Below are 18,179 nucleotides of genomic sequence, written 5' to 3'. Positions count from 1 at the left end.
AAAAATTTAGAAGGGATGGGAGTGGGAAGGGTGTTTCAAAATGGTATTGAAGCAATTTATTCAGACCAAAAAGCTAAATTGATAGTAAACAATGTGGTGACAGAAGAGTTTAAGATTGAAAAAGGAACACGACAGGGGTGCCCCCTATCACCCTTGCTATTTATTTCGGTCCTGGAGGTCCTGCTGAACTTGATTAGAAAGGACCAGCAGGTAGAAGGAATACAGGTCGGAGAAAAACAATATAAATTGAAGGCCTTTGCGGATGATCTGGTATTGACATTACAGGAGCCAGTGCCTAGTACAAAAAGAGCTTTGGAATTAATTTCTGAGTTTGGTCGGGTGGCGGGATTCAAGTTAAATAAACAAAAAACTAAGGTATTGGTAAAAAACTTGACACCTTCAGAAATAGATGGGTTTCAGAAGGAAACTGAATTGAACGTGACAAAAAAAGTGAGATACCTGGGGGTTAATCTGACTGGGAAAAATTTGAACTTGTTCAAAGACAACTATGAAAAGTGTTGGTCTGAAATTAAAAAAGATTTAGATACTTGGTCAAGATTGAAACTTTCCTTGTTGGGAAGAATTGCAGCAGTTAAGATGAATGTATTGCCAAGAATGCTGTTTCTGTTTCAGGCCCTCCAAATCGTGGACAGGGTGGAGTGTTTTGGAAAGTGGCAGAGGGACATTACCAAGTTTGTCTGGCAGGGCAAAAAGCCCCGAATAAAATTTAAAATATTAACGGATGCAAAGGAAAGAGGGGGATTTGCCCTGCCGGACTTAAGGCTGTACTATGAAGCCGCATCCTTCTGCTGGATGAAAGATTGGTTTTTGTTAGAAAACACGGATGTCCTTGATTTGGAAGGGTTTAACAACGCTTTTGGGTGGCATGCATATTTGTGGTACGACAAGGTAAAGGTTCATAAACTATTTAAAAACCACATTGTAAGGAAATCGTTGTTTAATGTCTGGACTAAATATAAGGACTTATTCGAAAATAAGACTCCGAGGTGGCTATCACCGATGGAGGCTAAGGCCATAAAAATACTTAATATGGGGGGTGGCTGGGCAAAATATTGTGAATTAATAGAAAGAGTGGGTGATACTTGGAGGTTGCAGAGTTTTGAAAAACTGAAAGGAAGTGTGCGAGACTGGTTCCATTATGCCCAAATTTTAGAGATCTTTAAAAAAGATAAAAAAATTGGCTTCCAGGTGGAAAAATCAAAACTAGAGTCAGAACTACTTGAACCTAAGACGAAAGTGCTTTCAAGAATGTACAACTTGTTGCTTAAATGGAACACCCAAGACGAATTAGTTAAATCAGCCATGATAAAATGGGCACAAGATATTGGATACAACATTATGTTTGAAGACTGGGAAAGGTTATGGACCACCGGCATGAAATTTACGGCATGTAGTGCCTTAAAAGAAAATATTATGAAAATGGTGTACAGGTGGTACATGACCCCAGTCAAACTTGCAAAGATATACCATCTGTCTGATAATAAATGTTGGAAATGCAAAGAGGCTGAAGGAACGTTCTTTCACCTCTGGTGGACATGCCCGAGGGTGAAAGCCTTTTGGGAAATGATTTATAATGAGTTGAAAAAGGTATTCAGATATACCTTTCAGAAGAAACCAGAGGCCTTCCTCCTGGGCATTGTGGGCCAGAGAGTGCTAAAGAAAGATAGAACTTTTTTTCTATATGCAACCACAGCAGCAAGAATCCTTTTAGCCAAATATTGGAAGGCACAGGAGTTACCCACACTGGAAGAGTGGCATACACAACTGATGGACTATTTGGAACTAGCAGAGATGACTGGCAGAATTCGAGACCTGGGAGAAGACGCGATAGAAGAGGATTGGAGAAAGTTTAAGGACTATCTACAAAAACATTATAAGTTATTTGAATGTTGAGAATTTGCTAAGTTTTGAGAAAAATATGCCTCAATATTGAAATTTGGATATGACTGTGACCGGGTTATGATTGAGAAAAGTCTAAATTTTTAAAGTGAATAATTAGATGAAACTATAAGAACATATGAAACAAGGTAACAATTTGCTATTTAATTTTTATTGTAAAAAATACAGGGATGGAGGATATGGGGAAGTCCAGAGGATAATGAAAAAAGATCTGGAAAATGAAATTTTCTCTTATTTCTTTTCTGTTTTCTTTTCTTCTTTTTTATTGTAAAACAGTCTTTGTTGGATTATTGACGATGTATCTTGACTCCGGAAAACAAAGCAATAAAAAATATTTAAAAAAAAAAATAAAATGAATTAATTATCTAAATTGCATAGAAATTGATGATTACGCGGTACATAAATCCTGTTAAATTAATTAAAAATATTATGGTTGTTCCCTGCTTTGTAGAAACCTGAAAACGAACATTTACATGGCAAATACTTAATCTATTTCTACAGGTGCAATGAAGGTTGAACAAAGGGCTGGCCTCTCTAGTGACTCATTTAAATGCTGTAATTTGAGTTGTTCAAAAGTTTGTCAGAAGTTTTCCTGAAGTACCATCTAGAAATATTGCTATAGTTTTTTCTGTTTATTTTCAATCATTTGAGAAACCCTGAAGCTTCTGGGTTAGAATTTAATATGTCAAAACTGTAATTATAACACACACAACTGATAATGGAAGTTTCATTTTCATATTTCTGAAAGAACAATCACCTACAGGATAGAGAGTTGCATACATTTTACTTTCATTTCAGACACTCGCCTACAGCAATTTTAGCCACTTCCCCCAGGGCAATTTTGTAACTGCAATAAGGGGAGGTGAGCAAGCTGAGCAAGTTTACTGCAAGCTGTGCATTTTTTGTACTTATCTTCAAGTCTTGTATTGAGTACTGTACAGTGGTACCTCGGGTTACAGATGCTTCAGGTTACAGACTCCGCTAACACTTTGCTTCAGGATGAGAACATCAAGATAATTGCCAAGCCAGTTCTATTACGTACATATGATTTCTTCTCATCTTAAGATTTAGAAGTGTTTTTAAAACTTGAAAGGCAATGTCTGTTTTACTCAGGAAGGATAGGGAACATGGGAACATGCAGAAACCAATGTATCTATTAGGCCAGAGGTGAGCAGAACCCTTAAGGTTCAAGTAAAATAGATCCCACCAGACTTTAAGTCTGCCCACCCCTGTATTAGATCCTGATAGAACTCTGAACTACAGTTTCTGCTACAACCAAATGGGGAAACAGTGGTTCCATCTCTATTTATTAACCATAATATGAAACCAGACTTTAAAAAAAAAACAGGTTAGTAAGCTAATCAGATCCTGCTTTCATATCCTCATTAGTAAGCGAGGACTGAATAAATTCTGTGAAAGAAAGAAAAATACCAACACTTCAAGATCTAGTGCTTCACAAAGAAGAATGGCTGTAAACTGAGGCAACATGCAAATGAAAAGCACCAAAGTTAGAAACTATGCTTAATGCATCCTCAGCAATTTCCACAGTGCAAACCACTGCAGCATGCTATTGGTTAGTGTGTTAACTGTAAGCAAACAAATGTGAGCAAGATGAAGGTTTTACCCCGCAAAGATAGTTCTAAATACCACAACGCGCTGCTCACCTAAAACCACAAAGGGCAATGTCAAGAACTAAATATGTCACAGGAAGTTTTATGATACATACAAAATCTGATTGCATTTCTTCTTCCAAAATTAACTTTTTTCCCATCAGGGTATAAAGAATGAGCAGCTGGTAAGCACCCAATATATTTAATACCTTTACATTTTCACACCAGCTTGCATGCCTCTTTACCAGGGTGCATTTCAGCCCAAGTCAAACAGATTATTTCAATATAATTTTAAACCAGCCTTAAAAAAAAGCCACATGCATCTATAGGCCTACAGAAATGGCAGTACAATGCTTCTTTGCAAACTCACAAGCAGAGGTATCCCAAACTGAATTTAAGTAAAGTCAAAGTTGACAGACATGTCCATATTAAAATGTAAGTAAGAACAATCAACAGAAGATACTTAATATTTACAAAATGTAAAGATTTACTACAAAATTGTTCAGAAGACCTAAAAATATGATCAGACCTGAAAACAAACCAAAAAAGCTGCTATTAACAGATGAAGGTTACATAAGTGTAAATGTTCAAATCCTTAAGATAATCAGACTGGACTGCAGATTTTAATAGAAATATTTATGGTTTATCATTTATGAGCTATCAGTCCTATCAAGGATCAAGAATCAAAGTTTTATTATGGTCAAAAGAGCAGGGCCAAAAGCAGCTTGCTGACAAAGCAGGGCAAGATGATCAGAAGTGAAACGTAGGTAGAATGCAACACAGGTCAATTGGTCAGGCAAGAACACAAGCTCATACTACAAGGTTACCATTAACTGGCAACACTGTTAAATGCATTTAATTTAAAATGGCCAGGAATCAAGGCTGTCCTGTTAAACCTGCCACATTAACAGTGCCTGAAAGTTTAATGATGTCTCACAGAATATAGTTTTCATCCAAATGAACATGCCCCAGCTTGATTTTAAGGCAATGTAAAATCCTGGAGACTTTACTGTAAAGGTAGCAAGACAGTTGAAATACACAATAGGCATAAGTGGCAGGTGACTAGCTGATCCACAAAAAATTATTTAAAGCAAAACTAAACCTAAACCTGAATCCAATTCCAAATTCCAAATAAAATAAAATATTGTTAAGAGGATTGTTTTCTGAAATGAATCAAACCCAAACCTTAACATTCTGGCCCTAAAATACAAAACTGATTATTTACACACAAATACCAGGAACTGGTTCAAAATAAGTGATTCAATAATTCGAAGTCTGAGAGTAGTAAGAAAAGGCTTACAGGATGGGTATGTGATATATATTGTTTATCTTAATCCCATGTAAACCCATAGCCAAACTCTAGTTAGCTAAATAAGTGAGCTTTCATAACCTATGTTTTGAAATTGGCTTGCTTTGAAGCTGGCCAGAGTTTGTTTAAACTACAATTCAAGTTCATCTGCAGTCACAAATCATGATTTGTGGAAAGTGAAACTAAAGCTTTCAGAAGTCTTTCTCCTAACCAGACATGAGTACAGTGGTACCTCTGGTTGCAAACGGGATCTGTTCCAGAGGCCCATTCGCAACATGAAAAGAGTGCAATCTGAAGCCTCGTATCTGCGCAGGTGTGTGGCGCGATTTGGCGCTTCTGTGTGTGCGAAAGCAGCGAAACCCGGAAGTAACCCTTTCCGGTACTTCTGGGTCGCCGCGGGACATAACCTGAAAGAACGTAACATGAGGTATGACTGTATCAGATGGGAGGTTGGCTTAATGCAGGCTTATGTGTAGGTAGAACTCAACAATTGCTTAGCATTACGTGCAAGCTGGATCAAATAAAAGAAGCAAAAGTTCTGCTTTTCACAACCATTTGGAGTTTTATAAACACGCCAATCTCTAAGCGGTTCTCTATGCTAAAAAGCCAACCCAAAAGCTCTTCCTCACAAGGTCCTCCAAGCTCTTAACCATTTTAATGACTTAGCTATATTTTTTAAAGCTCTAATATATCCTTGGGAAAGGGACAGCTAGAACAATAAGCAAAATGTGATATAGAATGGCACTGTACTTATATTCTGCATTGAAGAAACAGAGATAAAAAATAAATGTCATCTTATATTTCAGAGCAAGCCAATTTCATGAGAGATTATCTTAGTATAGCTCACTGTGGTTTGATCTTAATTTGATACAAATTGGCAGGTGCGAGTTGTTCCCTAAATTTCAATTCTGCGTTTAAAACACAGTTTATTCCATCAGCAAAGCAGATCCCAAGAGTTCCCAAGTCCTAAAAAAACCCAGAAATCGGCCATTTAAAAAGGATAAGAAACAAAGCTATGTGTTGCAGATCAGATAGAAAGCATTTTTTTAAATGAAAATATGAACAACACAACAACCAAGAAGAACACTGCAAGGAACAAGCAGTGGTGGGGCTCCCCTTCAGAAGGCATCAATGACTATGAACCCTATATCTAATCATTGACAAAATTAGAGCTACAGTGGTACCTTGCAAGACGAATGCCTTGCAAGATGAAAAACTCGCAAGACGAAAGAGTTTTTTGTTTTTCGAGTTGCTTCGCAAGACGAATTTCCCTATGGGCTTGCTTCGCAAGATGAAAACGTCTTGCGCCTTTTTCAATGCATTCCTATGGGAAACCGTCAATCCATTTCCTATAGGAAACCGTGCTTCGCAAGACGAAAAAACTCGCAGAATGAAAAAACTCGCAGAACGAATTAATTTCGTCTTGCGAGGCACCACTGTACTCTGTTGACGGATGTATTTTACCACAGTCAGAGTAACGGCGCTAATACAGTTTATTGATATTATAGCCTTCCCACAACTTTTAGATTTGAATATGGTAAACAAACCAAATATTACAGGCACTTTGCTCCTCCACCACTATAGCCACATTGGCAGGAGCCAAGCAATGGTTTAGCTTCAAGTTATGTAAAACCCAGGCTCATAGTTAATCTTCTCCGAAGAAATCATAGGCACTATGCCAAGAACAAACCATGGTTACAAGCTTTTGGTTTGCTTGAAAAGAGACAAACATGAGCCCTGCAACACTAAGCCCAAACATGGCATATCTCCGGGAAGAAAAGCAGGAGCAGGGAAAAGAGTGGAGCTCCTATAATGTTCACACCATGAACCATGTTCAACTTTAAACCGCAATTAAGCTTAAGTAACATGTTAAAGCGACATGCGAACCAGACCCTCACAATATTAAATTTGCAAAATTAAAATAAAAGCTTGTAAAATTTCTGAACTGCAAGGAGCCAAAGTTTGGTTTTACTACTTCTGCACATCACTGCAGCATCCACTATTGCTACAATTACTGTATGTACATTCTAAATGTGAGCTGAATGACAACTATAGCCATCACTGAAAACCAGCTGCCTTGCATCACTTTCTCTATATAAACTGTTTACATAGAGATTTACCTACATTGCTACTCTGATTGAGACAGCTTTGCCTTAAATTTGCCAACTATGATTCTAGATACTATTAAAATATCAGTTATTTTCACTTATCCAGGAGGAAGGGCTTAACCAGCATTACAACTCAATGAATCCTCAATTTACACTAGAGACAAACTCATTTTCAACCACATGCAAAGCAATATAAACACAAATGTATTCCATGAAATATAGCAACCAACTTTCAAGTTTGGAAATATCTCCCCCCAATAGATGACAAGACTGTGTAACATAAATTTGCTTTACTTCAGTATGACTCAGAACTACTCTTAATTTCGGGAAAACTATGAAAACAAAACAACAGGCATTATATTCAAGGGGTACAAAAGTGAGCACAGATATAATTACTGCAAATTCACTTTATGTTGCACATGTATGACTACAGGCTTCATTTGTATACAGTAAATAGATTGCGTTAACCATTTTAGACCTGCATCTGACACCTGCTAAGGTTGATAGTTACATCTCCAAAATGGCTGTGATCTTAACTTTTTTAATGACTACTCAAACACAAGACCTTTTGTAGAGCACATTCCCTAACACTTTTTGTCACCGTATAGCTGTTCAACCATGCACTAAAGATGTGTTAAGAGTGGATAATTTTGGTGTGTGTGGTTTTTTTTAAAGTCAAAATTGCTTATACTCAGTTTCATTTCAACCACAATTAAGGGTTGATTCTAAAAAAATTAGATGAAATCTGAGCTGATACACAAATATGTTGAAACTGTATGCATCTCTTAAGACTGAATCCATGATCTTCTAACAGACACACAGGAGGGAAAAAAACAGGATGAGGGAGAATATTTGACTGCTGAGGTCAAGCCTTATAAATGTGGAACAATATATCATTTATTGTACTTATTACTAGAGAAAGTCCTCTGGTATTTATAGAATATCAGCTGAACAACATGGCCATTTTATATCTAATCCAGAAATACAGCTTTTACCCAGAAATTATCAGCCTTGCTTTTATAACATTCTTGGACTGTTTTACTGTATTGGATGGTGGCCCTTATTTTCAAATGAATGATCTTCCTGAAGTGTCCTCACAAGGATACGAAAGCTACATTTACACACACAGTAATGCTAAACCATAGTTTAGAATTACAAGCAGCCCCCTGTTTACACCCCCGGGTAACATTCCGAGCCACCATGCACATCGGTGAAATCATGTACAGTGGTACCTCGGGTTAAGAACTTAATTGGTTCTGGAGGTCCGTTCATAACCTGAAACTGTTCTTAGCCTGAGGTACCACTTTAGCTAATGGGGCCTCCTGCTGCCACCGTCACGCGATTTCTGTTCTCATCCTGAAGCAAAGTTCTTAACCCAAGGTACTATTTCTGGTTTAGCGGAGTCTGTAACCTGAAGCGTCTGTAACCTGAAGCATTTGTATCCTGAGGTACCACTGTATAATTGAAACCCATTGAAAAAACCTACAAGTACCTCATTCTGCGCCCCGCCCGCACGTTTAGTGGCATTTCAGTGACATTTTTGGGCCACTTCTAGATTCAGCATGATGCACGGTTGCACGCATACTGAACACACGTAAACCGGGGGGGGGGGGGGGGAGGCTGCCTGTATATGGAAAAGTCTCACCAGGCCTGAAGAAAGGAATAGGGTCACACACTGCTCCAGCTACCTTCACCCCTATAGCCAGGAGAGCTGCAAAGACTACTTTCAGTTTCCATGAATCTTGGCTGTGTTACTAACAAACAAGGTATCCTGGTTTAAAGTAAAAGCTGGTCAGTTTAATAAGTCAGCTTCATAACCCATAGCTTGAAGTTGGCTTATTTTGTTTGTTTGTTTTACACTACGTGTTTGGCTCCTACTCAAGGTGAGAGTCAGGTTAACAAAGTAATTGGCAACTCTCTTCCAGGCAGCTGCATGGGAAGAGGGGAGGATGCAAGCCAGGGACTTTGTTCAGCTCAATGAGATCCATCCACATAGCATTAAACCATGGTTTAACATTATGTGACAATATAGTTAGTGGTGCATATTCTCTAAAAAGATTGTTATGGCAACCAGTTAGTACTGGACACTTGTTTAGGTAATGCACAATTTACAACACAGTAAATTATTTAAATCAATTAAGATCAGCTGTGTCTTGGAAATTCAAATCATTACTTAAACTTCTGCAGTCTATTTTCAGATTCTGTGTAAACAAAGTAGTCATGTTTCAGCAAAAGTCGGTTTACATAACAGCAATACTTTAAAATAAGATCATGCTTGCTGTTGACCGCTAGCCTGGTCACCTGTGGCGAGTTAAGATTTTAACTACCCAGCCTCCTTTCTAGATAAGAGACAAAGGCAACCCATTGTGCATTTTGAATGCTAAGGACAAGCAAGAGTGTGTTGGCTATAGTCTTCAAAAAACATTCTGAACACTGGATACAAGGCAATCTCCTTTCTAACCTTCTATCAATGAATTATATGACTAGAATAAGAAAGCCTTATCTGCAGCCTCCATAATTCAAGAGACTCCATCATGCAAGCTGCGGGCAAGGTGAAGAATAGGCAACATTAGCATTCCATAAATGGCAGTTGCCGCCACCCCCTTCGGCAATCTGCAGAAGTGAAAGGATGCTGTGGGAGGAAGAGAGAGCAGTACAGTAGAAAGAAGTGGTCAAAAAGTACCAACAGAACATGGTGTAGAGAAGGCAAATGAGGAGGGTTGGGGCAGACAACTACCACAAGAGTTGATTTCCAAGCCTGAAGGAGATTGATCAGAGTGTCAATAAAAACACAGGGGTAGATGAACATTCTTTTCTATAGTCAGGAATTTTTTCCACATTAAGATATGTGGTACATTCTTCCTTAAATAAAAATTTCCATAGAAGGAAGCTAACTTGGCTATTTCTTCCCCAGGCTGATTGGTAATTCCATTGCTCCTAACAAAGCATATTTTACAAACAATTTTAACACTTCTTAATATTAAAAATAAACATTGCAACTTGAATGTTCATGTTTTTCCACATAGAGATCTCCCAACTTAGAGATCTTTGAGATTTTGAGTTTCAGGTAAATCTTTTTTTAACTCCATGGTCTAGTTAGGCATACTGCAACCTTTCCAAAGCAATAACACTGTACAAAGAAAATTGAAACAAATGACATATGCAATTTACTACGGACACATAGTAATTTAGAACAGCATTGTAATCTTGTGTGCATATTCTCACACAATGTAGAACAAACATCTATTTTTGAACTATTTATCTCTTAAATTCACATCTGTCTTACATCATAAACAAAGGGAGCTTGGGGATAAGTAGCATAGTGGCTGAGATTGACCTACAGATCAAGAAGTTCCTGAGTCAGATCTTGCTTCTGCCATGAATTCCGAAGGTGACCTTAAACCACTCTCTCAACCTCAACCTAGGTATAAAACCAAACTGCCCTGAAAGGGTTGCTGTAGAGATTACAAAAGTCCAATATATGTGTAGCAATCACTTAAATGCTAAGCAGCAGCGTTTAACATACTGCACAATTAGGTACAGCAGCATGATAAGTTAAATAAGAACTGGTCCCTGAAGGCACGGTCCATTCCGATCACTACAAAAAAGCAGAAAGGGGGAAATGACATAACATTCTTTTGTCAGGTCTGGATGACACAGCAAGTTGCCATGCACCAAAAACAGAAGGGAAATCTTCCAAAGTCCTTTACCGCACTGGAAGAGGTGTGAGGCTAGACTCACTCCTGTCATGATAAACCATAGTCCATCAGAATGTCCAAATACAGCCAGTGGCTTAGCTATTCTGTCATCACAGAGGCAGCACAGTTTTGGAGTAAGTAGTTGAGTACTGAGGGTGCCTGGTAAAATAAATCTTTGAAGAGTTCTAGAATAACAGTGCTAAACAAAGTGAAGTATTGGTTATGTGCCACTAGCTTTCAGATGTCACCTTACAAGTGAGTTGACATTTCCAGAACATTTCACTAGAAAGTGACTAATTAAGGTTTGTTCTAATGTGCAGCTAGACATATTTTGTGCAATGTAAAAAATATGTGTGAAATACGTTTTTGTGAATTGGGCATATGGGATATAATAAGGAATTAGGTTTATATTTCTTAAAAAGAAATAGATGAGAAAATATGAAATGAAATAGAAAATGAAGCTTATATTAATAGTATTCTGGAACTTACTACTTGACTAGTCAAATGCATTTACTGACTCAAAATGAAATTGACTTAAATATATATATATGAAATTGTTATATACCAGTACAAAACAAACAGAGCAGAAGATTGCACAGTTGTGCCATGTTGCCTGCTCTCACATTATGCTGAGCATGTTAAAATTTATTTTGTTTCAAGATGGTCATATTATCTGGTACTGGGTGTTTTGAGCAATTTCATTTGCAAACCTCTGGGGGGGAAATCCCTTAAACATATCTGCAAATATTGCGTTGGGAGCTGGTGCACGAGGTACCACCGTAGGTGGTGGTGATGGTGAACTGTTGGGTGCTACAAGCCAGTGCTGAATGGGAGTTGGTTTTTCACCAGCAGTCCTGAATTAATGCTTTTTCATTCTGGTACAAAGCGCTACTAGTCTTGGGCAAAAGTTCAGGTTTAACTTTAGTTTTAAAATGTGTATTAAAGATTAGTAACTGAAGTGACTGAATGGGATATATGGTTTAAACGAAGGCAGTATAACCTATTTTTCCTCCTGGTCCCCAGCTGAATATCCCTACAAACACAAACTTTGTGCTTGTCCTTGCCAGCAAGAAACTCTTTCCAAAGACATAGTGGTATGATTTATTGTTCAGCAGTCTGTGGTCCAAGAACTGTCTCCAGCAGCTACAGTTCCCCTCAGTCCTTCAGTAGAACTTAGACCTGATAGCAGAGCTTGTTCTCTTTCAACAGGCAACTTAGTAAATCACAGTATAAGTCCCCAACTCTTCTTTCAGCTCTTTGTGCAGGCACCTTGTCCTCCCTTCTCCAACACTTCTGTTTTCTTTTCTCAATTATAACAGTAGCTGAAGCATAGGACAGGTCTCTGTTGTATCGTACGACAATTCCCAGGATTCCTATTAATTTTGAGCTTCACCTATCCTATAGAACTAGTCCTTGAAGAAGATTTACATCACATGGCCAGACTTCTGGAAATCTCAATTTAATCAAAGGCAGCATCTCAGAGAAATTCCCAGACTGAGACAAGGCCTCCCTCCACTAATGCCAACAGACTGGAAGCCTTCACAGAGTGAACTATATAGGCCAAGAAGCACAAGGTTCCAGACAATCAGAAGGACAGGGAAATATATTGTTATTAATAAATTTGTATCTTGGACCTTATTCCAGACAATGTTGTAAATAATACATGGGTTACAGGCAGCAACTTTGCAGTTTTTGAGCAGCCATTTTGTGAAGATCATCCATTAACCTTTGATATACTATGACTGTAAATGCAAACAGAATCTTAAACATATTTTACAGGGACAATAGCCATTTTGTAAAAGAGGGCAAATCCTATTCACCAAAACTATAATTTACTGTGTGTGTTCAGTGTCTTCATTATGATTTATGGGGGAAGGGAATCAATGCTCAGCTATTGGTTTCAGAAGGGAGACCTCCTTAATCCCCCATTATTTTTAAGGCATCTCTGTTATTCTTGGTCCCTCACTGTGCTTTCATTTCCCCAAATTTCCTGTCTTTCTTCCATTCTCTGTTGGTTGTTTCTTTCTTCTTTCCCATCCTTCTCTGTTAATACTTATTTCCTCTTCCCTCTTTCATGTTCTTTCTTTCAGTTACGAAAAGTTCAGGGGCAGGCAGTATACTGGCTACTTGTGGAGGAAGAAAAAATGCTTAGAATAAACCTGCCACTGATCAGACAGATGACACTTCCTCTTATGGTGCAAGATTATACTACACAAAGGGTTGGCTCCTTGGTGAGTAACAGAAATCTCAACAGCAATCCAAGGCCAGAACATTTTTTAGCACAATGAGCTAATTACTTCACAGGTGTGCTTTCAGCACATATGAATTAAGAATCTGCTCCGCATTCCCACCCAGCACTGACTCAATGAAAAGGAAGGAGGGACTTAACTGGAGGTCATAGGCCACACCCAACACTTTAATTGCATGAATGAATAATCAATTGCATACTTAACTTCCTCTGACCTACAGAAATATAGTGAAGGCAAAAAGGATTTCTGCCTATTAACCATACTATCTCAGCTAAGAAGGCTATTACAAACTCAAAAACACATTCTGAAAAATCAACTGTCAAATCAGTGAAAATTTAAACCACTATATCCACAAACATTTTTTAAATCTAGTTTTTGTATCAGAAACCAATAGGATAATTGGTAGGTTGGTTTTACCTGCCTAATGATAATTTTATATTTTATTTGCATGATTATATTTGCATGAACTTTCAGAAGTGAACAAGAATCCATGAAGCAGTTTTTGGCATCCATCAAAGCTAAGGGAACAAGCTGCTGACTCAAAACAGAGCAAGATGATTCAGACTGGAAACAAAGCATTTTGAAGTATAGCAACACACTTAACCTACTTCCCCCCTCCCACACACATACATGCCCCAGCAAATAAGGATTTCACTGCCTTTCCATTGCAGACTACTCAAATCCTACATTCTCCAAAATATTTATACCTTGCCATAAACACAGACAATACTGAAACTGGGAATTTAGGAAAAGTTTCATAAATAATCATGATTACTATTAAGACTCAAAGCTCTCCACTTGCCTGTACAGTCAAGAACACTTATCTAAACACGAAGAACTCTATTCACATCATACTCTATATTAGAATCACTGGCTTCTATAAATGCTGAAGGGACATTGTGGTAATGGTACTCAAGTTCAATATATAATGTAGTACCACAACCTTCTCAAAATATGTTATCTTGGAAACCCCAGTCTATTAGTTAACAACAGTACAGTGGTACCTCGGGTTACATACGCTTCAGGTTACACACTCCACTAACCCAGCAATAGTGCTTCAGGTTAAGAACTTTGCTTCAGGATAAGAACAGAAATTGGGCTCCGGCAGCGCGGTAGCAGCAGGAGGCCCCATTAGCTAAAGTGGTGCTTCAGGTTACGAACAGTTTCAGGTTAAGAACAGACCTCCGGAACGAATTAAGTACTTAACCCGAGGTACCACTGTACATTAAATACAGAGGTGAGGTTGTTATTGGCATCTGTCTGCTAAAGAGACAATGGAGTGCACTTGGAGGGTGGGGAATCAAACCACTGAGTTAGCAGCACTGAAGTGACCTCCCCTGGGCGTAAGCCTGGGCAGTGTGTATGGAGGTCCTGGGCTGCCCAGGAAAGCAGAGGAATACATCAGCACCAATTTGGCTGCAGGACTTGTAGGAAGGAGGCATACAAGACACCATCCAACCGTCTTAGGGACTCCACTCCAACATAATACAGAAATAAACAGCATCTTTCCAGAATTTTACATTGCTGCTTAATTATTAAGATATTTTTCAGATATAAGTTGATGTATTTATTCTTACGTTTTGGTAAGCTGCCTCTGTAAGGAGTTAACAGTAAAAGGCAGGGTATAAGGTATATAAAATAAAATAATGTATCAGACCATGCTTCACAACTGTATTTTGAAATTCATTTAATTAAATTAATAAATAATATTTTAAAATTCCTATTAACTAAAACAATACAACATCTTTAACAAACTAACAGTGAAGACCTAACCACGTTTATTCAGAAGTCCTAATGAATTAAATTGGGCTTAGTTACTCCCAGATAAGTGGGATACGAATGTAACCCAATCTACCAAAATTGCAAGAAACATATTTAAAGCGAGCAGAAAGCACAGTTACTTGGAGAGCTGAAAGTACTTCATGGATATCCATGTTATGACTACTTCTATAGAGCACTCCATGACGTTTTTTGCTTTCAGCAGCTATCTCACCAAAAAGCCTGTTGCATCTCACTGCATCAGGCCTACACAGTGCATATGTAGAACTGCAAACACCTTGTATAAAAACAACCCCCAAAACATTGCCTATAAAGACATGTTTCTCTACACACTTTTTCAGTTAATTTATGAGAATGGCGGTATGCATGAAGAAACCTGGACCCCATGATCATCTTCTAAGGCCATTCTTCATGCGCCTCCTCCATGAAAGGTCCGGAGGTTGGCAACACAACAACAGGCCTTTTCTGTGGTGGCTCCCTGTTTATATAATGCTCTCCCTTCATTACATATCTTTAGGTGCCAGGTGAAAATGTTTCTCTATAAGCAGGCTTTAGCCGATTAACATTCTGTGGCCATTTAACTGGGCTGTGGGAGGGGGATTCTTGGTTTGTTTTTGTTTTATTATGTATTTTGTGTTCTTATTTTGTACTTTTATGTTGTGAACCACTCTGTGATCTTCAGATGAAGGGTGGTATACAAATATGATGATGTTGATGATACTGTTCTAATTTCATATTGATACTTATCAGATAAATTTACTATTACATTATTAAGGACTCAAGATGACAAAAACCCATGGAAGAGAGAGCATAACACATTCAAACAAAAGGTACTTGAGGATGGCAAACAAAAATCAACCACTTCAAAGTTCATTTCACCCACAATACAAACTTCTGACAACACTTTAAAATTCTCACTTACACTTGGTTCACCATTAGTTTTTCAAAGTCTTCAAGGGCAAGTGCATCCTGGCATAAATTCAAGGACTGGATGCACATCCAACCCCCACAAGTTGTTCTGCACCCCAAACCGGCCTACATAAAACTGCACTGTGATCAACAGGCATAACTGCTATTCTAGTGCAGTTGTCAAGCTGCACACTTGAATCCTGCTTCAAAGAGAAGTTTTCCTCAATCTATAAAAAGCTCCAATTTTGATTAAGGCCAAAGCAGTAGCACAATAAGTACCAGGCAACTTACTAGTGCAGACAAACCCTAATATCAGACTGACATTAAACCAATTTGTTCCCAAAGCACACACTCTTACTACAGAGCTTCTACTTCTAAGCTGATAGTCTCAATTTAAGCAAGCACTTAAATAAAACGTAAAAAAGAAATCATTACAAGTAGAGTTCAAGTTTTAAATTTAAGTATAGGAAGGGAAACCTCAGGGGAGTCTGTATTTGGCCATCCTCACTGGTATAGGGGAGTCAAATTAATTAGTTCATGAGTTAATTTATCTTCCTCACTGCTGCATTTGGTCTATTCTGCCTGCAACAAACTTCCAAGTTCTTTGAATTCTCATGTGAGCATGAGTTTGTTTCAAATGCTGACCCTGAAACAAACCAATATAAACTGAAGAATCTTTACCCAGTTTGCCAGACTTAACAAGATGTTCTCTGAAAGGCAACTTGTATTGTTTACATCAGTGGTTCCCAAATGGTGGTCTACATACCCTAGGAGGTCCATGTAACACACCCAGGGGGTCCATGGCACCATTCATATAAATAAAAAAAAAACTACCACAGAGATATCAAAATTTTCAAAAGTAAGGAGCTCATGGCTTTGGGTTTTGAAAGTCCACAGTACTTTGCTAATTGGAGATCACTGGTTTACATTTCTGAAGTTTAGTGCATCTAATATTTATTTAAATTATTTTAATATCACTGTTCATACAAACTTTTTCAACATATACTGGAGCTAGCAACTTCACTGGTGAGCAGTGCAAATTATATGACTGCCCCCTATGCCTTTGGAAAATATCAGCATTGATTTTTCAACCCAGATTTTTTTTCCAAGCAGAATGAGCACCTTTCATGTATTTACTGTTCAACTCACAATGCAACAACTTCTTTCTTAGACTCAATTCATATGAACTATTATTGGTGTCTTTACTGTGAAACGATTGTGGAGTACAAGAAATGACAAACCAAAATTGCCAGCCTACCCACTGTACTACTCATGTCTGTTAACTGGGTGTGGAATACTGCTACTGACCTATCAAAAAGGAATTACTACTTGCCTAACTACAAAGATGGTGCGAGTAGCTCACTCAAAGAACACCTGCAATCCTTTCAATTCATGCACCCGTATGCACACACACGGGGTAGCCAGAAAGCTGACAATGTACAGACAGCTACATACAATATGACCCTCATCTGGTTCACAAAGGGGGCAATGCTATGGTCCTAGCTCCTTCAAAGCCCTGGCCTAAGTGATGTCAGCATCAGTATTGTCAAAAAACAGCATGCTAGAAAATGATTTGGACCTGAATGATCCAAATTCCTTCCAGTCCCATGACACGCCCGCAAACTGGAGGGAAATTCAGTCCACTTCTGAGTGCATTTAGATCTCTATCTCCTCTTCATTTCATTGTTTCCAATGCTGCAGCTACAATGGCGCAACTGACTTGTGTGTGCACAATGGAGTTTCCTCTTCTTCTCCTGTCACCTCCAGACCCTACCCCACCCCCACATCCTCTAAATCAGCTGTGGAGGATTGGGGCATCCTCCAGAGCAGAGTTTGGGAGTATGGACAGTAGAGAGGAAATAGAAATCCCATTGCACCTATGGAACTACATGCACAAAGAATTGGATAAACCCATTGGAACTCAAGAGTGTCCCTCCACCCTCACTTCCACAGTGCCAGCTTGAGTCTGTCAGTTTGTAGTAGAATAACGTGGTAGAACCACCATCATTCTTCCCCTCTCCTCCCATCCACACAAATGCACCCCTTAGGATTGAAGCCTTAATCACTTACCATTCCATAAAACATATCTGAAGCAATACCAATTTACATTTCTACCTCACTTTAAACATGACCTAACATGTGTCAGGCAGACAGACTTTAAGACAAACCACTAGTGTGACAGGCAGTATTGCTCCTACAAGCATGCAATGTACACTGGTGAACTGTAATAGTCACAGTTCTCTAGTGCATGAACACAGTTTGTTTGATATTACACATTTGCCCTACACACATTACCACAGCCAAACATACTGTAACTGGGATTTTTTATTAAATGTGGAGAGGGAACAAGAATAAAATCTCTGGATAGTTATTCCAGGGAAAATATAGTATCAGAAAGATTTTTTACTTCGGCTTACATACACAAACATATAATAAACAATGTATGCTGCAGTATCATTACCAAGCTGAGGTATACAGTTAGTAGAAATATGAAGGCTTTGCACAAATTTAACAGGGTTGGTGCTAAACTTAGTGCCTTTGCAGCTCCACAGAATTCTCATTTTCCTAATATTTTATCACCACACGGTACAATGGAC

General features: G+C 38.4%; 1 protein-coding gene across 1 annotated transcript in view; it reads right to left on the bottom strand.

The window, feature by feature from the left end:
- WNK1 (WNK lysine deficient protein kinase 1) overlaps nucleotides 1–18,179 on the bottom strand; it is a 118,294-nt gene that overhangs the window by 97,689 nt on the left and 2,426 nt on the right.

This window comes from Podarcis tiliguerta, assembly GCF_965153285.1.
Source record: "Podarcis tiliguerta genome assembly, chromosome: 10".
Lineage (NCBI taxonomy): Eukaryota > Metazoa > Chordata > Lepidosauria > Squamata > Lacertidae > Podarcis > Podarcis tiliguerta.
This window is presented reverse-complemented; position numbering and strand designations above follow the sequence as displayed.